We start from the raw sequence: 7,643 nt of genomic DNA, 5'->3' as shown, positions 1-7,643 counted from the left end.
GGGCAACACTCCAGTTTGGAGTGCGTGCACAGATCAATTGAAGAACTTTCTGTGCAGCAACAGGTGGCTTTTGTGACCTATTTGTGCCATGCAAAACACGAAGGTGGTTATTCAGCAAATAATGGCCCAACGTTGCTGTCGAGCTGCTTTCTGACAGGTAACATACATCTGCTGCTGAAGATGTAGTAGGTGCACATTCATCCACTGGGTAATCATTCCCTCCAATGCCATACCGTTCCAGTGGGTTGCACGGGATATCATCAGCATCATGATCAGCAGCAGAAACAATCATAATCTCATCCACAGTCTCTTCATGCTGATCAGCCTGTAGAACAGCTAACGGCTGAACAAATGGCTGTAGACCAGGTGCATAGATTCCAACACTCACAGACTGTTCTCTAGCTCCCTGAACAGTGTGCCGAAAGTGACGCATACATAATCAAACAGCACACTGCGCAAATCCAAAACCCTGTGCACATTGCCAGCGAATACTGGTGTTACATCGCATAACACAACATAAGATGCTACATCCCATGTGTTGACGTATTAGGTAGCCCCCATGGATGACACATGTGATTTTCGATTGCCCCCCCCCACACCTTCGCAAGATGTCATCTCGGGCCCTTTCCAACCTTGCCATAGTGGAATACACAAGAAAGCGCATGTGTGACGCCGAGTTACGATGAGGCCGTGTACCAGTGTACTGCCAATCAAATTCTGATGACCAACGAAAACACACTTCTACATGATCTGCTTGTGGTAGGGTCTCAACAGACAGGCCAAACAACAGTACACACTTGCCATCTGGAGACTGCTGTGGCATGTCCAGTAAGCCGCGACGACGTCCTTGTCTTGTGAGCAGGCACACACGACTGCCGAAATCATGAGCATCAGGAAATTGGCATTCATGACGAATCTCTCGACACTGCACTGCATCACACAGAATGCACAACACGTGTGCAAGTGTGTCCTCATTTTAGCGACCATGGTGTAGGTCATTGACAGCAATTCCTAGCTGAGTGAGCATTGTCGATTTCACGGGGGTGTGGGATGTTGGATTGTTAGCATACTGCTTGCAAACCTCCACAAGTTGTCGATGCAGTTGTATGTCCCCATTTGTCTGACTCCACACACTGTGAAGAAGGTGAGTGTGCAAAACGCGAACATGCAACAATGACTGTAGTACTGCATATAACAGCCAGTTCATGGGCAATTCGTCGTCTTCACGCCTTCGCTGTCCACGCCGAATCTGAAATGCTTCATGGCCCGTAGGGCTGTTTCCATGTACAATGGCAACACAATCAGCTGGGTTCATCACAACTGCTTGTTCCTGAGGTTCATTGTCTATCATACCATCATGACCAGTGCCAGCGTGTGAATTGTACGCAGTGGACAGTACATACGCATCTTCGACATCAATGAAAGTAGCTTGAGATGCACATTGAGTGATGACATTGTCGCAAGGCTTTTGAACTTTATACATTTCAAGTGTGTCTGACATAGCATTCACTTCAAAGTCATTGCACTGCATTACATAGTGCAGGATGTCCGGCCGTTGGGTTAAGGTAAAGCCACTCGACACGGCAATAGCATTGGTCATAGCAAATTTTGGACGGTTTGGGGAAAGTCGAAAAGTCGACAATCCACCACTACTTCCTTGCTGTTTAAAAACAGGAAATGACGTATTGTAGTGATTTGATCTACTCGAACGCACAACATGACCAGTAACCACAGCTGGTGCTAAGTAATGTGGAGCCTTCGGTGGTACATGTCCAACAACTGGATGTCTTGGAACATGGAAGAAATTGGTTCTCCCATCAGGATGTTTTTTGGCACAGCACGTTACAATGCACAGCCCGTTATCCTTGCTCACCAGCACTGATGGAGCAATGACCCAATCCAGATCTTTAATAGGAATAGTCCAATCAGATCTTGCCCCACGAAAGTAGCTGACTTGGGCGTGAAATGCCACAAATTTGGGAATGATTGTTGCCAGGTAATGCGAAGCAGGCAACAGCTGCAATTTCTCACCAACTTTGTCATCCATATATAAGTAGCATCCCATCGGACATCGAACTTCTGGGAAGCATGTTCTGTCAAGTGCCGCAACTAACCGTGATAGCTGACCACTCGCAATGTCATCGACAAATGTTCGCAGTATGGTCGTAACATCACGAAAGTTAGGCTGCCTATCTTTGTGTTCTTGCATGGCTGGCAACCACTCATGAACGCAATGAATCCAGCTGCTGTGAATTTCGGAAGACAGAAACGACATAAAACTGTTAGCATCAGCATACTGACGTTTTCTCAAACAAGTCCAGATGACAGCAGGCCAGGCATACTTCCAAGAAGGGCTTTCCTTTTCACTGGGTGTACGTGGGCACATATACAAGGTACACAATGTACATGCCAAACGTCCTTCAACCATGCCTGTTTTATCACCAAAGGTACGCCGGTTGAAGCGATGACATGCCTCATCAAGCGTAAGTGGCATCAACGTCAGTGTGTATGATGGTGTTGTGCAACGATGGCAAACACTACAAGCATTAATCACGAGTATGACATCTACTACAGGCTGTTCTATGTGCCCCACTACATCATTGTTTATATGACGAACCACAACATCCTCGGCAATAATAGCCAACGGCTGCTGCTCTTCTTCTGGCAATTGTGCAGCTGCATTAATCACAGACACAGGCAATGGCAGCTGCTGTTGTTGCGGCAATTGTGGGACTGCATTGCCACCACGCACATCTCCACATCTTTTTCGACTCTGAACATCCTATAAAGCAGAGAAGTGAAAGGCACGTTAGTGATGCAGCAGCTGCGAATGATGAGAAATGAAATTGTCATTTTGAACATGCAAGAACTGTAAAACACAGAAAGTAAGACAAGTTGTAAACACTTCAACTTACCAATATCATTTGTTACATGCAAATGACATTACGTCCATTATATCAATAATATGAATGCATAAACCAATCATATCATTGATATGAATGAATCATATGACATGCAGAACATGTATATAAAAGTTGAAAGCGCACTTGTCGCCAATGACATGTATCCCCCACGATCTACAATGAATGAAATATGTCGAACTTTTGTTACGCATCAGACCTTCTCCATAACGTGTGTAAGTATAGGAAGTGTGCTTGGACGACATGACTTACGCACCAAGTTATAGAGAACCAAGGAAATCTGGTGAAGGTCAAAGTAAACTAAAGGTGCCACTGACAGAAGCGAATTACTTTCAGCCCCGTTTCGAAGGTTTACATCTCACTGCATACTGTACTATATCGTAACCGACTGTGTTGGGCTGCACTGTGCTGTGCAATACTATACTATGCCATGCTATGTTTTGCTTTGCTATGCTATGCTCTGCTATATGATAGTATACTATAGTGTACTATACTATACTATACTATACTCGATTCGCCTTGACTCGACTCTACTTTGTTTGACTTGACTTGACTTTGCTTTCCTCTGCGCTGCTGTGTACTGCTGTGCTGTGACATAACAGCCGGCCGCACAGAAACACACACAGCCACATTTTAGTATAGACCGCTGCGTCACCCCGAGGGGGGGGGGTACGCGTAAGTAGACATGTAACGTGAAACAGACATGCATACAATTGGGGCAGTGATATAGTCATGAGTGTGTCACTGCTATGACTGAAACTAGCAATCGCTTCTGTACCTGTCGCAATGCGCAGTTGCAATGGTCATGAGGTTGTGTACACTGGCCACAACAGTTGGGACAAGACCTTCTGTCGTGGCCCCTCTCCCCACACAAGCCGCATGTGCAGATTTTCTTGCGTGTGTGCATTGCAAGTAACGTTTCGCATCGACATGGAAACTGCTGATGGAAAAGGAGAAAAGAAATGCAATTAGACATTTATCGCAACTGCACCACGCATGCTTGCACATTATATAGACAGTAGTTTCATTAAGAAACGCAAAATGTAGCGACCATTAAGGAACGGCTGAAGGTCTATGCCCATGTGCTGTTTGAAATGCATGCCAATATATGCTGTTAGATTTATATGTTAAATGCAAGATATACATGGGTGCACCGATCAAGAAAAACATGCTTTGCTAAGTTACTAGTTAAACACGTCGTTTACCAATATCTATAAACTGTATCATTTCTAGAATGAAACAAAGCATTGCTATATTTGTTAGTTGCCTCTGTAATATTTAAAACACATCTTTATGTTGGGTCTATGAATAATGAACATGAAATGTTGTGCGAAAGCGGCCCACTGGCGGGAAAACTGCCTGTCACATAACAGCACATTGTTCGGACGTTGCGTCGCATACAAAAAGCCTACATCAGTGCATGAGCACATAGCTATCATCGACTGTAACTGTATTATTATTTAATGTTTCGAAAATGTAAATTGTGTGTCGTGTTGACTTGAAAGTATTATCGTTTAGCGGTGTGTTGTGGACCGAAGTTGTAACTAGCCAACTTGTTTGGCTACATGATTTCGCTAACGACTATGCTACACGTCCTGAGTGTGTAGAGTTAGTGAAAAGACACGAAAGTGCGATAGCAAGAAGCTTTCCTTGTCTTGTGGTCACCTTTCTAGCAAAAATTTCAGAAATGGACCGTTTCAAAACTATATGCAAGTGCAAATGGCTTTGGTAAAGAGGCTTATCTTGAAAAAGCTAGCTCAAATTACTACTAGTACTAGTAGTAGTACTAGCGTAACATTCGTATAACAAGTGCATTTAATCTCTTTTGTCACTGTCAGTGAATAGGTTGACTAATAGTAATATTTCATGGAAATTACTATCACTAGTATTACTAGTGTATTACAGTATTACTTACTATTGTCAGCATTCATATGAATGATATAACTAGTACCAGGTCCAGTCTGTATGCTTGGCGGTGTTGTGTCTGTGTGCTTGTGTGGAAGGGGTTAACCGAAATTATATACTTCTAACGAATTGCGTCATTTCGTGACGCATGTATTACACTATTATATAGTAAAAATAAAATTTAAAATATATTAAAATTAAGATTAAAATTAAAATTAAAAATTAATTAATTAATTAATTAAACAATATGTATAGATCGGTACCCCATCCCCTGTGGGTTTTCGGACTATTGGGCCGTCGGACTAGCGAGCTGTAACCGTTGTACACAAACAAATTGTAAATCACAGAATGAAGAATAGTACCTTGCTAAAATGGGTTGCTTATTTTTGTGACATCATAGAATTGCCATATATTTAAATTGTGAAACGATGGGGGTTGGGTAGGCATTATAATATGATAACTGGCAGTTAGAATAGTGTAATAGACTATTATCATAATTTATTGTTACGATGTACCATGATTAATTGAGAGCTTTGAAACATATAGTGATGTATGGATTATGGTAACAATTTCAAGTAACTGTGAAAAATAGAAGAGACGATTTAGAATGGTCGAGTGGCATCGAATGCAGGGCACGTAATAAAATTGCAAAACCTAACGTAAACTTAACAGTCACGATACCTGACACAATAAAATCGGTTCCAACCACCATGCTGCTTCTCCCTGTCCCGTGCGTCGGGTGTATGGCCGTTGTCCCCCCCTCGCTTAACACGTGTACAGGTGATGCAACCCCCTTGGTCCAGTATACGCACGAGCGTCGTACCCCCTTGTCTGCCACGTGCTCGGCTGGCGCCACCCTCTCGCCCGGCGCGTGTACATGAGGGTGCAACTCCCTGACCTCCCATATCGGCTGGCGCTGCTCTCTCGCCCGGCGCGTGTACGTGAGGGTGCAACTCCCTGACCTCCCACATCGTCTGGCGCCACCCTCTCGCAGGAAAACTTTCCACCTCTGTTGCGGTGGTTGGTCTCTGGTTGTATGACGTCATCCCCCCTGAACTCGACAACTCTTCACTCCCCCCTGAACTCGACAACTCTTCACTCCCCCCTGAAATCTCCACACTAGTTTAAATGTACTCGTGACTAACATATATAGTAATGTATTGTGACCTACTTGAGCATTTAAGGAAATAACAAACTACACAGTATATGTCTATATAACCATCAAGAGCGTATTAAGAAGGAGAGCGTACAATGGTGAAATGCAAAAACAATGTTGCAGCATCAGTCGAATTAAGAAACTGCCCGTTTTATTTTGTTGATTCTTTGCAGTATTATTGATCAGCTGTCCTACCTTGCTAATATAAAACAAACCGGTTGTCCCTGCGATGAACCTACACTGAGATATTGAGCAGTAAAAATCTGGTATTTTCCCGAAAACAGACTTGAGATCCCAGTTGGCTGCGACTCTCTCTTGTTCTGGCGATAGCTTCGGGAAACCTCACGTGTTTCCGTCATTCATTGACAAACATTCTTTTCCTTCCACTATCTTTTCTAGCATTTCCAGTCATGGACGCAGCCATTACTCCACAACAACGTCGTTATTTATCGTTTCTATGCTTCGCCATTGGCTGCACGCTTCTGCAAACAATAAATGCATATGTGAAATATTCAATTTCGGTTATTTGAAATCAGCATTACTAAATATATCATATACTCATTTCATTTCAAACATCTTGAAAATTGTAAATAAAATCCCAAAGTTTATTGTGGGAAATTTAGCCAGATGCTAACGAACGACACGCATCATAATGACAATAGATTATAGATCTTCGGCCAGCAATTAACCTAATAATTAGCAGACAGAATTTATTATTTGTGACGTCATGAGATGTTACAATGTTCTAGAACACTGACCCTCTTGTAGTTTGACCCGCCAGGCTGGTTCGGAGCATTTCTTAACACATCCCCAATTTCAGCAATAATATCGCTGTCCTTATATAAGGGAGACTTCGTTGATTTCTTTATTGCTTCTGAAAACGACCGATTAATGTTTTAAATATAAAGATCTATACAAGAATGTTGCACATGTATTGTGAATTAACTATCTTTGAATTTTAACAATTTAACAATACCATAATACAAATAATATTTATACAAATAACAAGTTATATATAATGATTGATAGATTAACTAATCTCAAGAGTAGATAAATAACAAGAGTGAGACAACCAATTCCTGCATTTTTAACCGATTTTTCTCATCAAAATTTACCACCAATAAAGAAGCAAGTGTATACGTTCCTCAGCTTATTATGACCACTAATCACTCACCTTCGTGGTACTGATATTCGTTTACATATATTTGCTAGCGTATTGCTGTAAATCGTAATCTTGCACGAGCTGAATTCGCACAATTTACCGCTTTTGTTGCGACCCGTTTAGCCATTATTTAGAAGCTATCGGGGCGCCAATATTTAGCAACGGACGTTTCGAAATCATTCGTGCCCCGATAGGGTTGAGAGACAATCTACATTTCGAATTTTGATCTCGTGAGAAACCGCGAGCCGCGCTCAGTTATTGTGATCGCAACACAAGAAATTGACATACTATCTTACAGAAGTAATAATACAATAATAACAATATTCTCTGTAGTAGTTTGCAGTAAGTATCACATTACGCGCGCGCAGGTAATCAAGTACATTAAACCCCTATCGGGGCACGAATGATTTGGAAACGTCCATTGCTACATATTGGCGCCCCGATAGCTTCTACATTATGGCTAAACAGGTCGCAACAAGTCGCCATTTTAGCGGTAAAT

Source organism: Priapulus caudatus, unplaced genomic scaffold, assembly GCF_000485595.1.
Source record: "Priapulus caudatus unplaced genomic scaffold, Priapulus_caudatus-5.0.1 Scaffold1519, whole genome shotgun sequence".
Taxonomy (NCBI): domain Eukaryota; kingdom Metazoa; phylum Priapulida; class Priapulimorpha; order Priapulimorphida; family Priapulidae; genus Priapulus; species Priapulus caudatus.
The sequence above is the reverse complement of the archived record's forward strand: the minus strand, read 5'-3'. Positions refer to the sequence as shown.